The sequence below is a fragment of the Mus pahari genome, chromosome 5 (genome assembly GCF_900095145.1).
Source record: "Mus pahari chromosome 5, PAHARI_EIJ_v1.1, whole genome shotgun sequence".
Classification (NCBI taxonomy): domain Eukaryota; kingdom Metazoa; phylum Chordata; class Mammalia; order Rodentia; family Muridae; genus Mus; species Mus pahari.
The window spans coordinates 145559031-145575862 of record NC_034594.1 but is presented as its reverse complement, the minus strand read 5'-3'; the positions used below and the strand labels follow the sequence as shown (position 1 = coordinate 145575862).

General features: G+C 37.5%; 1 long non-coding RNA gene across 1 annotated transcript in view; it reads right to left on the bottom strand.

Moving 5' to 3' along the window:
* The window catches only part of LOC115064045, a 19074-nt gene extending 7053 nt beyond the window's left edge, over positions 1-12021 (bottom strand). Inside the window, exons 1-3 of the long non-coding RNA XR_003843902.1 lie at positions 11950-12021; positions 9414-9487; positions 8822-8883 (exon numbers count right to left, since the gene is read on the bottom strand). This is a non-coding gene — a long non-coding RNA (uncharacterized LOC115064045). The remainder of the gene's footprint in view (positions 1-8821; positions 8884-9413; positions 9488-11949) is intronic.
* Positions 12022-16832: the final 4811 nt, after the last annotated feature.

Below are 16832 nucleotides of genomic sequence, written 5' to 3'. Positions count from 1 at the left end.
TTCCAGCTATTCTCTACAACTAGATCTGCTTATATGCTGCCATGTTTCTCACCATGATGACAATGGACTAAACCTCTAAACTGTAAGCCATCCCCAATCAAATGCTTTTTTTAATGAGAGCTGCCTTAGTCCTTATGTCTCTCCAAAGCAATAGAGCACTGACACATTGACTAAGACAGTACCTGTGTTACCAATCAGAGAGAAAAAAAGCAGTTTCAACCTGGGTACAAAGACAGTAGTGGGAGTATCTATAAGTATGCCAGTCTTTTGGACTCTGGATCATTTATAACAGTTGCAATGATGCACATCACTGAGCATTCTGCATCTTCGTTATAAAGAAGCATGAGATCCTTTGATAGCTCAGCTCTGTGAAGAAGACCTGTTCCCCAATATTCCTGCTACCTTCTGGGTTTTATTTTTCACTCTGCCATTATATAAGCCATTCCCACTAAACACTGCTCTGATCTATCCTGTGGATCATCTCATGCTATGAAGAGGTGAGCATAATATGATCAGGTGACTACAGAATATGATAGGATACATATATTAGAGACTATAGACAAAATTCTAAGCACTCAGGAACATTTTGCTTAAGTTTCAGAGGTCCAGTGGTCACACGTACCCTTTTGCATTTGGCTGATAGACCAAGTAAACAGAAAAGGCTGTTGATATATATATATATATATATATATATATATATATATATATATATAGATAGATAGATAGATATAGATATAGATAGATATATCATATATAGTATTTTTAATGAAGATTCCCTTCTTGTCTCCTTCCTGTCCATCCTGAGTTAAATAGTTGCCCCTGCTGTATGTTCTCACCATCATGAATGATATTCTGCCTAACCTAGGACTAAAGCAATAGTTCACCAAATTTAAACTAAAACCATGATCCAAAACATTTATTCTCTTTGAAGTTATTGTTTCTCAAACAGTTTGTCACAGTGACTTAACTCTCTATGCATGATCCCAAAGATAGGCATTGCAACTTACTACTGTCACTTCTGGTTATTTAAAAATGTATCTCAAGTAAGTATGGCACTGTTTATCAAGGAAAATAAATAACAATCTGGCTGTAAGTTGATTATATTGGACTACTTCTTTCCTGGAATGACCAACAACTTCTTCCCATGAGAACAGAAAATTATATAAGACTTTGGATTCCATGCTAACAGAGTCTCTGTCTTCACCGTATTTGGGGAGGGAAGCCAGACCTTCCTTTGTAAGCAAAATATTGTGTCGAAAATGTACATAACCATGGATGTCACTAGTGGAATCAAATACTACACAATTAAGAAATGGAATTCTTGATGGAACATTAAAATGGCCTTCTAAAAATGAAGAAAATATCTAATAAAAATTGTTTAAAAATATATTGAAGACTAAGTTCAGAATGCCATACAGATGCTAAATTGGGACTTCTATATAGTGTTTTCTCCACAGCAAAAAAAAAGTATGGGTCTAAGAAGAAAGAATAAAAGCAGTAGTAACCCTACTCATTGCCCTTCCCAGTCACCCTGGAAGGAATTTGTAATTACTGTCTGATCATTCTGGAGTGTGTACCATTGAATGCCCTGGTTCCCAAAAGGAGCATACAACTCAGAGGACACATGAAGGATAGGACTGAATTACAACATAGACTGCCTAGCATTTGGATATTTTGAACTACTTATGTTCATGGACCAGCAGGTGAAAATAACATCTGTTCTGTTGATCAGGCTGATTCATACTGCTTAGGAGAAAGCCATACTATTTTTAGAAAATAGCATCATAAAGGAATATGTGTGAGACCCAGTGATCCATTTAGCCTTGCTTCCAGTACCTTATAATAAACGTTCTTGTATTTCTTTAACTCCTTTACCTAACTTGGATTCTGTTTCTTGAAGAACACCAGTAAAACAACTGAAAAGTAAGCTCTATTTTTACGTTTTATGTTGAAAGAACAAAAGTAAACATGGTAAAACATCATTTCTAATGAAATAACACAGGAAAGGAGAATAATGAATGATAGAGGCACTTTCTTGGTGGGTTGAATCTGCAAATCTTGAAGAGAGCAGTGACTTGAGCATATTCTTATAAAAGAACAATATATGAGATGTGCAAATAAATGTTTAAAGATATTATCGGCTATATTTTTTATTTTCTCTCACCATTACCACAGTGGCTGCACTACAGCACCAACATTTCCTTACTTTACTCTGTTTAGGAACAATGGACAGCAACAATAGACATCCCAAAGTTGCTAGAAAAACGATTGAGACTCAGTCCCATACATTCAGCTGCAGGCAAACAAGGAATTCTGAGACTAGGGAAAATAGTCTTCCCCATGGAAGAGTACACCCATTGGTTATCCATGATCACCCTGAAAACATACATAAAAGTAACATTATATACACAGAGCATGTTATATTAAGAACACATATGCATATACATGTACATATATGCATGTAACAGCAATTAATGAAAAATGAAGATGCCATGGATTTTTAAGGAAAGCAAGGACAAATGTATGGTGGGAGTTGGAGAGGGGAAAAGGAAAAAATGTAATCTTGTTACAATCTCAAAGACAAAACAAATAATTAAAAAAGAATAATGACCCAGTGTTCTAAATGACAGAAAGTGCAAGCCATCAGATTATTTTGTAAAAGAGATTCTTCCCATCTCTTTCCTTAGCCTGAGAGTTGCTTTCCACCCTTAATTGTCTGAGACCCTCTCTTTGGAAGAGGAGTCAGCTCTCATGGCCAACACTAATCTTTCAATTTTCAACTGAAGACACATAACGTAGTGGTGTTCTCAACTGCCATGAAAAAAAATTATGCATTTGTGCCTCCAGGGAACACTGCCATTTTCAAAGTATGAATCGGGAATTGCTGATGCTTCATAAAATAAGACAGATGAATCTTGGTGCCATATTGCCAAAGGCCATGTTCAGTAGAGTGTTCCTTAATCCATCATTTAGTGAGCACCTGCTTATGAGTTTGGTGCTAGTAGTAATAATAAAACAATAGACAGAACCTCCAATTTTCAACTAGCTATCTCTTGAGTTAGATTCTTAATGGGGAATTTTCTACACAGATGACATTTTGAGAAACTACATACAATTGTCTCCAAATACAGAATAGTGTCTTAATTCTATGACCAGGGATGATTTACATGTGTTGCTTAAGTTGTCCTCTCAACAATCCAGTGAGGTATTGATTTGAAGATTTATGGCAAACTCTTTGATATTTTTGCTACACAGACTCTAAGAATTTGTCCAAGAATTTGTCCCTCTTTCCCAGAATGCACTGAGCCAAGGAGATCACTTCAGGATTTTTTCCTTCCGTTGGTGGCCGTCTTGGTCTAGGAGACTTTTTATGGTAGAAGGAACTCTGAATTCCAAAGAAGTGGCACTACTCTTTCTCTAGCTTGGAAATATGAGAAGGAACAGTGACAATTCTAATGACTTCCCTAGGAAGACATGCATAGGATGTATATCTCTCTCTCTCCTTTTTGTCTTCCCCACTCCAAGAATCATAACTTCTTAAGAATTTAACTAACTCCTTAATTTTTCCTATTAAACTAATAGTTATTACAGCTAAACATTTATCCTGATTTTCATGACACATTCTAAAGTAACAACCTGTATAATGAATAACTGAGAAATAATCACATTTAAATCTAATGTTTTCTATGTCCAAACACTCAGTCAATGCTTTCTTATTGTCAATATAAACACTGAAGCCACTCTCAGCTTGCTGTTCTGATTTCTTCCTTATGTACACCACTGCATGCATATTTCAGAAATTATGATTCCCTATTGCTGCAGATATGATTTTTAAAAAACTAACTTTAGGAGCCACATCAATGCTCACACTGGATGAATTACCCTCTTTCTTCCATGAAGATGAAGACTCTTACTTGCTTAAAACTTAAATTTTGTACTGTAAACTTTAAAATAGTGCTTTCAAGTGCATAATAATACACAGTTTCAAATATACTCTTAGGTACAGTGTCTGGTGTGATCATCAAAAAATAGAGAAAAAAAAAAGGAAAGAAAAACCATTGTGAAGTAAGTAAATGAGGAGCTATCAACTACATTCTCCAGAAGAGAATGACAGTACATATTTTTATGAATCTGACAAACTCCAACTTTGTGTTCACTGCAACTCCCTCTACTCCACTATACCTTGCTTGTGTCTCCAAGTTCCTTTTTTTATATTGTGGGTTCTCTGGTCAAAGCTGGTTGACTATGGAAAATGGATCCAATCTCAGTGGGATTTCTCCGGTTTCTCCGTTGAGAAGTACAGAAGTGGGGACAGAAATAAAGATCTTGGCAGAGTTAAAATGTAGAGCAGAAAGTGAGATAGGAGAGACCAGAAATGGTAGTTGAAAATGTTAAGATGCTATCCCCACAGACAAAACAGTAACACTAAGTTTCAGAGGTTTTGTCAGAAAAAAAATACCAATCTGGATGGGAGAAATGGGGAGAGAATTATGTAGATTTCAGGGGGAATAAAAACTACAAATATTGAGAGTCTTAAAACTTCTCAACTACATGATGTAATTTCTTCCTGGATTGGCCTGCATCCTTGTCCTTGAGCTTTGTGGGAAGATGCTATAACTTACAGTGATTTTTCCCCTTTTCCTTGAGCTAAGCCTAATTGGTTTCTGTATTTGCAACCAACATGAAAAATAAGACTCAATGTGATTAAATTTATCCAAGATCACATTTTCTGATAGTGAAAACTGAAAAATTAAAACCCCAGCCCAGGTCCCCTAACTTATATTATGATGGATTATTGCCTCCCCAAAATGTCTGCTAAGATACAGGGAGTGAGGACTCAGAGATTTGTGCATAGAAAAACAGAACAAAAGCAGACAGTCTTCAAATTAAGTAGCCAAAATGACCACTAAACAGCCAACAGTATATTCTCACAGAACCTATTAACTTGGTCTTACTTTGTAAAGGCATTTTTTATTCTAGCAGCTGACAGCAGAGGCAATCCTGTGACCACATAGATTTTGGAATTCTGGTCTCTCAAAGAGTAGAAGGATCCTTTTCTGCTACTCAAAATCATCAAATTGTGGTCATTGATTTACAGCAGTCATAAAAATTAATAATATATCAAAACTATAAATTATTATGAAGAACAAAAAATTATCAGAGAAAAAGAACATAATGCTAGTTGGAGTTATTACTGTCCACATAGGATTAAGAAGTGTTTTAGTGTTCACTTAACATGTACTGAAGTTCAACAGAAAAACACTGTCTGAGGATGCAGAAACCAGAGCCAGGCTTGGCCCCAGGAAACTCATGGTTTTTATATCAGAATTGGTTGTGCTGTTTCTAACACAGCTGTTAAAAAGGAATTAATATTCTTCAGAATACTAATTTTATTCATTTGATAAAGATTTACCAATAATTTGCTCTTTTCACCCTGTCATGGCCTCATGAGGAAAGATACACAAAAATCTATCCTCCTCCACTGTCAACATCAACATCATCCCCCATGTGCCTCCCCTGCCTAGTTATGAAGGAAGCAGCACATGGGCTCTTACTCAGAAATTTCATCAACTAAAACAGAGAGGTCAAAAGTGACTTCTGCAAATGCTGCCAAATTATGAATGCTAACATAAAGGTTGGCGACATTGGCTTCAAGGAGATGAACGATAACACAGCTCTAGGCTCTAATCCCCTGGCCAAAACAAACAAACAAACAAAAAACAAGAGATAACAGAGCAGGTAGTCAGTGACCCTCACCATAATGTTGCACACTCACAGTACTTCATAAAAAATAACTAAAAAAGTTATTTTATGAGTACCTATGTAGAATGAAATCTTTAAAAACAGGACCAATGTAGACTGTGCTGGGATTAAAGTCTGTGAAAGCATCCTTTATTTGTGGTTGGAAGAAAAAAAAAGCCATGAGAACATAAGCTTTTTCTATCTACTTCTTTCACTGAAAGAAAAAAAAAAACCAATCCCCCCCCAAAAAAAAACTCATACCAATTTCAGACTAAATTAACAGACACTTAGATGAGTCCATTGTCATTTCAATAAAAATTCAATTTTCTGTATGTATAGCTTATAGATAAAATGAATAGTGTATGTTTGATTGTTATTTAATGGTAACATCTCAGGATGATTAACAGGTATTTAATAAAAGAATGCTCTGGAAGAACATATGTTTTAGGTAGGGTTTTACTGCTGTGAACAGACACCATGACCAAGGCAACTCTTATAAGGACAACATTTAATTGGAGCTGGCTTACAGATGCAGAGTTTCAGTTCATCATCATCCTCAGGGTAGGAGCAGGAAAGGCATGATGCAGGCAGAGCTTAGAGTTCTACGTCTTCATCTGAAGGCTTTTAGCAGAATACTGGCTTCCAGGCAGTTAGGATGAAGGTCTTAAAGCCCACCCAAAGTGACATGCCTACTCAAACAAGGTCACACCTATTCCAATAGGATCACACCTTCTAATAGTGCTACTCCCTGGGCCGAGCATATATAAACCATAACATTCCAATTCCTGGTGTTCATATGAGTCTATGGGAGCCATACCAAAACATAGCATAATGCAAAGTACATTTAATCCAACTTCAACAGTCCCCATAATCTATAGCAGTCTCAACAATGTTAAAAATCCAAAGTTCAAACTCTTCTGAGATTCATCCAGCCACTTAACTGTCATCACCAAAGCAAGACAGGAAAGCATCTGGGCAAACTCTAAACTCTGCATCTCCATGTCTGATGTCAACATTGTCTTCAGATCTCCAACTTCTTTTTCATCTTTGTTGACTGCAACAAACTTCTTTCTCCTGGGATGGTTCTACTCCCTGTTAGCAACTTTCCTCAGGAGATGTCCTATGTTTCTGGCACCTCAAACTTCTTGGGGTCTCCAAGGCAACTTCAGTGTTACAGCTTCTGTTTCAATGTCTGGGATCCACGAATGATCTTCTGGGCTCCTACAAAGGGCTGGTGTCACTTCTCTAGCTCTGCCCTCTGTAGCACTCTAAGCTCAGGTTGATCCACTTCACTGTTGCTGCTGTTCTTGGTGATCATCACATGGTACTGTCATCTCCAATACACTGGGTTCTTCCACCAATAGATTCTCATAGGCTCTCTTCATGGTGCCAAGCCTCAACTCCTTTGCATGACCCCTTTAGTCCTGGGCTGTCAGCTGCAACTGAGGCTGCACTTTCACCAGTGGCCTTCCATAGCCTCTCACAGTGCCAAGCCTCAGCTGTTCTTCATGATGCCTTCATGCATTCAAAATCTGTATCACCTGGGTTACTCTTACACATTACCAAGTACATGTGTAGCACAAGGTACAATCTTGGATATCTCTAGAACACAGCTTATTTGTGGTCTCAGAAAACACTTCCCAGAAGATATCACCTCAGTGATGCTAGTCTCTACTTAATCACCACTAATTTCTTAGCTCCAGCCAACCAATACCAATTGTCCCCAGTAGTCCCTTTTACTCTTGACTCTAAAGCCAGAGCCAAATGGATGAAACTGCTGAGTTCTACTGCTTGCTGTGGCTGGAACATTGGCACCCATTGTTAAACTTTATCAATGCTGGGATTAAAGGTGTGTATCAACACATCTGGACTTAAGCTTTTCTTCACCTAAACTTGCTCTGTCCCAAACTGACCTTGAATTTAGAGATCTGTTTGGATTTATCTCCAGGGATTAAAAGTGTGTACCACCTTGCCTGGATCTAAATTTAGCTGGGTAGGATCTTGCCCCAAGTCCTACTCCCTTAATCTGCTGTCTCCTAGAACATAGAATTCAGTTCCATTCTACTTCCTTTAATATTTAGGCCATATATTTTATATTTTTCTTTTCTAAATGCTCTTCATGAGACTTAACCAGAGAACAAAGTCTATGCTGGTCATTTCTGAGACTTCCTTTGTCAATACAATTAATATAAATCTCTTTATGTTAGCTTTAGGTATACTCTTCAGAAAAGGGCAAAAACCAGACATATTCTTCACCAAAATATCACAAAACAGTCTCTTGGCCACATATTAAAATTCTTATCTGAAACCTCTAGTTTTAAGCTTCTACAATTCAAATTACTCTCAGTAACAAAGTCTTCTATATTCCTACTAGGATGATCCATTAAGCCCCATTTAAAGCATTCCATTGCTTTCCAAATCCAAAGTCCCCAAATCCACGTTCTTCCAAACAAAAGCATGGTCAGGCCTATCACAGCAATAATCCAGTCCCGGGTACTAACTTCTGTCTTAGTTAGGGTTTTACTGTTGTGAACAGACACCACGACCAAGGCAACTCTTATAAGGACAACATTTAATTGGGGCTGGCTTACAGATTCAGAAGTTCAGTCCATCATCATCATCAAGGTAGGAGCAGGAAAGGCATGATGCAGGCAGAGCTGAGAGCTCTATATCTTCATCTGAAGGCTGATAGCAGAATAGTGCCTTCCAGGCAGCTAGGTCTTAAAGCCCACATACAAAGTGACATGCCTACTCCAACGAGACCACACCTTCTAATAGTGCCTCCCTCTGGGCAGAGCATATACAAACCACATCAACACATAATACCCAAAGAAAAAAGAAAAAAAGAAAAAGATCTCGTGATCCTGTTGAAGCGCCTCAAGAAACAGAAACAGAACTTCTATGTATTCAAGTGCCCTGCTTTCTTAACATTTTGTGCTATTGACTGGTCAGAATCTAAAATTTATACAAGCACTACTCAACAAAGGTCCCCAAAACTCAACAGGCACAGAAGTGAAACAACATCAGGTAATGCTCAAGACCTAGGTATGGAGCAGATTCATCACAGGCCAAAACTTACCTGCCATGTTTTCATGCAGTTCAGAAGTCCAAGACCCCAGAATAGTCCAAAGATAACTGACCCTTTGATGAGAAAAAAATTGATTGAATAAGTTAATTTGAATCAGAGAAATATAATATCTGCTGCCCCTAGAGATGGGCAAATCAATTCAAAAGGTGTTATTACATATGGAGAATCAATGCTTTGAAGTGCTCTTATATTTATAACCCAAAATATCAGACTCATTTGGAAAATTTTGAATAACACCTATTAAAGACTTACCTTTACGTTTTTGTAATGGTTTTCCATTGTACCAAAGAGAGGAAAAAGAAAAGTTCTGATTCATCCATAGCTTCAAAAAAGTGGTCTATTATTCATATATATTCTTTGTACATGTTTAGATCCTCTAAAAGGACATTTATAATATGATTTCCCTCAGACAACAACTCATTGATTAAACCCCGACTAGAGTTACAAAAAATTATTATGATAGACTGAGCAACATCCTCTGCAACCATGACCACTCCCAAATTCTCTCAGACACTCTTTCCAGACCAGCTCACCAGAGCAGCTAATATCTCTGCATGTTATAACAGCAAGCCCCGGTCACTACCTGATCACATACTCGGTTTTTGTGGGCCTTGAAGTTGAGTAAAGTTGGTTATCTTGGTGGTCTCCTTCTGTCTGCTAAAAAAATAAAGCATTGTAGATTAAAATAGCAATGGCTCCCTTTTTCAGTTGTCTTCTCTTCCCATCACCCAAGTAAGACTATTTTTAAGTAAGACTGTGGTCTTCAATGCACCTAAAATCTTCCAGACTCAATTACCCCCCCCCCCCAGTATTTGATTAGGATTACCATTGCATTATCCCATAGACTGAGACCTCTTTCAAACACATGAAATCGCTAACAATATAATACAGAAAAGTTTCTGCTGCTCAGCCTTTTAAAAATATTTTTTGGGCATTTATTGATCAGTTATTAAGTAAATTTACTGTGCATATTGGTGTATAGGCAATGAATAAATTACACTGGCACTGCTATTATTATTCAGAGACAGATAATAAATATTTAACAGATAGGTTTATAATATTTCATATGATAAAACATGGTAAAAATAAAAGGCACTAAAAGGAGTTCCCAATTTTCACAGGATAACTCAGAATGACTTTGAAGCAGAAAGATGAAAGAACAAAAGAAGCAGCTATGGGACATTCTAGGGAAAGCATATTCCAGAACTTTCTAGGCAAAGAGTATTGCAGAAGAATTATTTCAAAGGTCTGAGGCAGAACAATGCTATGTAGGTTAGAGAAACAGCAGAAAAGTCAGTGTAAACTGAATTAAATCATCTGGAAGAACAGAGTGTACGATCTGGATAACTGTTATCAAGCAAGCTTGAATGTTAGAATAATGTGGGGAGCTCTTTGTTTGTATTCTTTTAAATTAATGCCCGAAAGAAGCAGGTAAGAGAATGGAATCTGAAAATGCTGTGTAAGAAACAATGCCTTATGGGAGAGTCAGTCAGCTCTATGTGAGAAAAGAAAAAGAGGATGCTCATACGAATTCAAAGATAAGAGAGTTCATGCCAGAATTGAACTATGCTTAACCCCAGAATAAAAGAAATTGGGAGTTCAGAAGGTTGGAGGTCAAGTTACATTGTGAATGGAGGTCTGAGCCACTTGATAATATGAACTTTGGGTGAATGTACATAAAACTTTGAAACCATGTGCAGTATAGAGTAAGCATTTCAGTTATGACACCTACTGTTAGTAAAATAGTATTCTGTATTCAATAATTCTGCATTTCTAGTTTCAACCAGCCCCACAGAGAAGATAGTGGAGCACAACTCCAGAAAGTTCTAAAATTCAAATTTTAAACTTGTTGTGCAACACAGAACGCAGGATAGGTGGGCCTTTATGTTCTCTTCCTACTTCACAGATGTGTAACCTGTCTCAAGTATGCTTTGAGCTCTGTCTTCTTGAATTTTGTACATTAGTATTTTAACACATATGAGGGTGTGGGTTTGGTGAATGTGCACAAGTATTTTTTACATTACTCCTTAAACAACACAGGATAAGAGTTATTTACATGTCATATTTTAATAAGTATGATAAATACTCTCATGAAATGAATTCAATATATATGAAGATGCACATGGCTTATATTAAAAATAAAAGGGATATATGTATCTTAACTGTTGGTATTTATAGGAAGTGGTAGAATTAGCCCTACATTGATACCAAGGAATAAGTATATTAAGGTAACTGAGATCTATGGATTTAGATCCAGGCGAAATTAGGTCCAATGTCTGTACTAATGTGTTTAATTTAGAGGATAAAAATAATATCCTTAACATTGTATGTAAAAATCTGGCAAAAGAAGAGAAGTACAAAGGCTTCAAAACAGAATGAAGAACTTGGATCACCAAAATCTTGAGAAGTAAAAGAAAATCTGTGAAGAAAAAAAAGTGCAAATCTGTAGTGGAAAAAAAAAATCGGCAAACCTGAAATTTCCAAAAGTTCCTGACAGCCAGAAAGCAACAGAGACACAGTAAGTACAATGTGGTGGTTCTAACTTTATACCCAAATCTCTGATGTTCATGCCTCTAATAACTGGAATTATCCGTCTTTTTTTTAATATGGCCTGGATTTAGTGACTTGATTCGCGTGGAATATAGTCTATAAAAGTGAATGCATATGGGTCAGCAAGATGATAATTTGTGTAAAGACACTTCCAGCCAAGAATAATGTCCTGAGTTGTCACATGGAGGAAGGAGAGAACAAATTCTGCAAGTTGTCCTCTGACCATCACATGTGTGCCATGACATATATCACATGTGTGCCATGACACACAAATGCTATATCATGAGAAAATACACACACACACACAAAGTAAATATTTTAGAAATTAATTACCCATACTCAACTGGCAGAGGAGATACCATGACTACAAAAGTACTTTAACTACAAAAATTCATTGAGTTGTGTGGCTTTTGAATTTGTCTAATCTTGGTGTATGTTTTTTTTTAATTTGTAAGTTTATAATAAAATTTAAAATAAATCAATAAAAACCAATAATTGAAAAGTGAGGGCATGTAACTTGCAAGCTTGGTTCATGGAAGATGTTTGACATTCTGCTTGCCTTTTCTTACCTCTCTACCTCTTAGCGAGCCACGTCCATGCCACAAGCACACTAAGCAAACCTATTAAAATGTTTCTCTCCAATGGACAGCTCAAACTCGCCAACATATGAATGGATCAGTTTGTAAGAAGATTCTCCCAGTTCTAGCCAACCTTTCCAGGGATGACTGCTGAGAAAGGAAACATTAGTTTTTCCCAATTAGTTGTTCTCAAACTTGAGTCACCCCTAAGTATTTATCCTATACAAAATGGTCAGCCCTGAAATCATATATACATAAACATTAAACAGATTCAATAGACTATATTTATATGTTTATGCATTTAAATATGTTATAATTATAACAAAATAAAAAGAGACCATTAGTTTGAGAAGCGCTGGGTGGCATGGTAGAGGTTAGAGAGGGGAAATGGGAGAAGTCAAAGGTTAGAAATGGAAAGGAAAGACTGATGCAATTGTATTTTAACTAAAAAGTTCAAGTTGCTTTTTAAAATATGAGTCAGGATGACCTAAAATGGCTACTCCTGTCTGATATGACTTCAGGCCCACTCACCAAGATGAAACCCATTCCCGTCACACTGAGTGTGTGACAAAGAACCAGAGTCTAGATAGCCCAGAAACCTGGGGTAAACCAAATAATACGGAGCCCCAAAAGAAATAGTGATAAAATAACTTCTAATGATACTGTGCTATCTCATAGATCAATGAATGTCTTATTTGCCTGCCATCAGGGAAGCTTCCTCTTGCAGCACACAGAAACAGATTCAGAGCCCTATAGTCAGACATGATGCAGACAGGCAGACCCTGGAACAGGCAGCTCTAAATTTGTCGCCATCAAATCCCTCCCCCAAAAGCTCGAGGAGCCACACAGAAAAACGGCAAAAAGAGTGCAAGAGCCAGAGGGGAAGGAGACTAACAGAAGAGCAAGTCCCTCTGAGTTTGAGAGTAAGGATTAGATTGTTAATAGATTATGTTCAAGTTTTGATATTTGCTCAAATGCATATTTTTAATAGAAAAAAAAGTTGTCATCTCCTCAATTCCTTTTGTGGGACTTGATTCATTATCCTGTACACTGTTCTATGGTTGAGTACAAAGCCACTTAGGAACAGGATGAAGACGATGTATTATCAGGGATCTTTTCTTTCACCTAGTTCCTGAGCCTTGACTAACAGGCATCTTATCATGTACCAAGCTCCAGCAGAAGAAAGCTAATTTGTATAGCAATCCCCAAAGCATGGAAAAAACAAACAGATTGCTTGGTGTAGTAATGCACAAAAGCTGTGCTAAGATGTAGACACTCTAGGCAGCATAAGAGGTCTCATTGTCTAGAGATGTTTGACCCTGAGGCCATATCATACAGCTTCTCTTTGGTTGTTTTGTTTTGTATCTGCTAAAATTTATTGAATTTTCCTTTCAAGCTAGAAAAATCAGAACCTACTTATTGTAACAATAAAAAACAAAACCATTGCTAGCAAATAAAGAAAAAGCCAACCATGTCCCCCTTTCCCTCATCCCCAGGGTAATCAGAGGTAACAGTTTGTCCTGTGTACTGTTACCTTTTTTTCCATGAATTGGCTATGATTGTTTATCACCTAGATTCTCTTCTCCAAAATGCATTACTTTTCAATATGTGTCTTCCTCACTTAAAACATATTACAGTTGTCAATTAAGATTGACAAAAATAAATAAAATGCATTGCTTTATATTGTTGTGTGATATTCTGTAGTGTGGATAGACAATAATCATTCTCTATTTCCAAAATTTATGATAACCTAGCTAGCTCAGGATCAGTGGGCCTATTTCCTTAGCAACATATCACTTAATTACCATGCACAGGGCTCTGGGCTTGATCCCACAATTAAGATAGAAAACAATAGAAGACAGACAGACAAAGAGACAGATAGATCGATAGTTAGATAGGTAGATGAAGCAATAGGTAATATTTTAAATTAAAATTTTATTTTGTATAAATTTATAACATTTTTAGCCTTTCGTTCACAGTTGTACCACCATGGAACAATATGGATACATAATATAAATTTATCAAAGTTTACAGCATATACAACACAAAGATAATACTAGTAAGAGGCCACATTTCCATGTCCTCAGTGAGGTCGAATAGTTCTATACTTTCAGAAAAGCATTTCAATACAGTTTGGGCATATATGTCCCTATTAGCCTAGCTGAACATTTTTCATATATTTTAGAAACTTGGTTATTCTTTCATCTTCACAAATTGCTTTAAAAGACAGCAAAATAGTATGAATATCTTAATTTTCTTTGAATTATTTATTTTAAATTAATAAACCATTTTCTTTAGAGTTCTTGTAGTTTAATATCAAAGTTGAGAAGAGAGTCCAAAGGTACCACATATTCTATCCCTCCCAGCACATGCATCCTCACTAGGACCACAGCCATTAGTCTGACACACTTTATAATCTGTGAACCAGTACTGACACATGAATACCATCATCTACCAGTCAGCACATCAGTGTTTTGCTTTGCATTGTTTATGTGTTTTGACAATTTTATAATCTGCATATGTCACAGCATCATACAAAATGATTTAACTGTCCTCAAAAATCACCTCTGCTCCACCTATTTATCCTTCCCTCCTCAGTAACCATCACAGCTATTTCTGAAATATATCTAAGCCTTCCACACAGCCTTGGAAGAGTAAGTGAGATTCCCTTCAGAAACAGGAAGATGGATGGGGAAGAGACGGCTCCCAATGGCCGCAGTGGAACTCTGGGCAGATTGTCATTGACAGAAACAAGATGAGTGGCACATCCCATGTGGCATGCTGCCAGATGTCAAAACCTGATTTTTTTTTTCAGGGAAAAGGAGAAAGAGAGAGAAGTTGGAAGTCTTCATTCATCTTGTACGGAGGAATGCTCACACTACAAATTCTGGTGTGCAGAGAAAATGCAAATCCTCTATTTTGACCATAATTACTCTGCCTGACACAAAGGAACTTCCTGCTCCATGGTTAGCATGACTGAATGCACTCCATAGCTTAATCTCCATCCTATGTAGCAATAATTTGAACAGTTTACTGTGTAGTGAGCTCTAATTCATAAAAAAAAATGTTCAGTGTGTCAGGTAATCCTCACCCATATCTGCTCTTAGGATGTCACCTGGATGACAGCGATATATGAGAGATGATATGAAGAGAATCCCAACTCCATGCATACTAACTAGTCCCCAGGTAAGCTAAGCTGATTGGCCAGAAAGCCTAGAACTCCGATTATAGGCATATACCACTACTACGGGTTTTTTTCATGGGATTTGTGTATCTATCTCAGGTCCTCATGCTTACATTGTAGGCACATTGCTGCACTATCTCCCTCTCCCTGACTGTAGCATCTTCGTTTTGACTCAATACAGTCAGCTGCTCATGCATTCACTGTGAACTGTACTCCTGAAATTTCTCTGCTATAGAAACAAGCTGAAAGGGTCACAGATCAGAATCATCTGTGCATTCTAAGACAAACATCCCCAAATGATCACTGTGGAGCTGGTCACAACTAGAATGGTTTCAGCAATGCCACACTGGTGACTAGTGGAGAAGCCAAAGAAATTAAAATTGGCTCACATTGAAGTCCATGCCAAGCCATGGGCAGAAAAATCACAACATACTTTTATGTTTCATGTGCTATGAATGGGATGCAGAGCCCTTCTGCAAAATGACCTAACAGGTAAGATCTCTGGGACCTAATGACAGGGACCTCTCTCAGCCCGGAATGAGACAGATAATCAGGATTTTCTTTTGGGATATGGATAAGGGAGAGCAATGAGGCCTCTTGCTCCTGTAAAATGCTCTAGCTCCTAGGTCTGATATGTCAACTGTTACCAACTCCAGTTTCCTCTCACCAGAGAGGTAGAAAACAACATTGATCACTTCCTCCAATAATTCAATGCCAAGCTACTATCCATTAAATGACAGTTAGTCCAGAAAGCCATCTCTCATCACCACATATGACAAGTTCAGAGGAGAAAGAGAAGGGAAAGAAAAAAAGTGCATTTTGAGTTGAGTATTCTGGGACTATCATGAGGCCCCTTTGTATTCAGCGGTTTCCCATCAAACACACACACACACACACACACACACACACACACACTTCACTAAAATTAATGGAGAATGTTCAAAAATATCTGGTACTCTCATGTCTCATGTGAGTTCGATGAAATGTCAAAGCTTTAAGGTCTATTCCAAGAAGAAGACAATATAACAGGTAAACGATCTAATGGAAGTACTGAGAATATATTAAAGTCATGAGGGTTTAAGGCATTATTAATGAGGTGATAGCAAGCAATCTAGAATGTATAGAGTATGAGTGGTCTATGTGACAGTAAACAAATAATCAAACACTATCTATCTTATTTACATTTCTATTGCTATGATAAAACGTCATGACCGAGAACAAAGAAGAAAAAGGTTATTTCAGCTTACCAGCCCATATCTTACTCCCAGGAAGTCAAAACAGGAACTTAAGGCAGGAGCTGAAGGCAGGAACCTGGAGGCAGGAACTGAAGCAGAAGCCATGCAGGAGTGCTGCATATTGGCTTGCTCAGCCTTTTTTTATGTACACTCAAAGACCATCTGCATAGTAAATGTACTGCCTGTGATGTGCTAAGTTCTTCCATATTCAGTGCTAATTTAGAATATGCAGAGCCTTGTAAAACCTGCAGAAGCTCTCTTACTCTTATTCTCTTACTCTCACCCCTTTGTCCTCTCACTTCTCTCCCTTCTCTCTCCTCTTCCCTTTCTCTTTGTCTTCTCTCCTCTCACCTTTCTCTTTCCTCTCCTCATCCTCCTCATCCTCATCCTCATCCTCATCCTCGTCCTCGTCCTCCTCCTCCTCTTCTTCTTCTTCCTCCTCTTCCTCCTCCTCC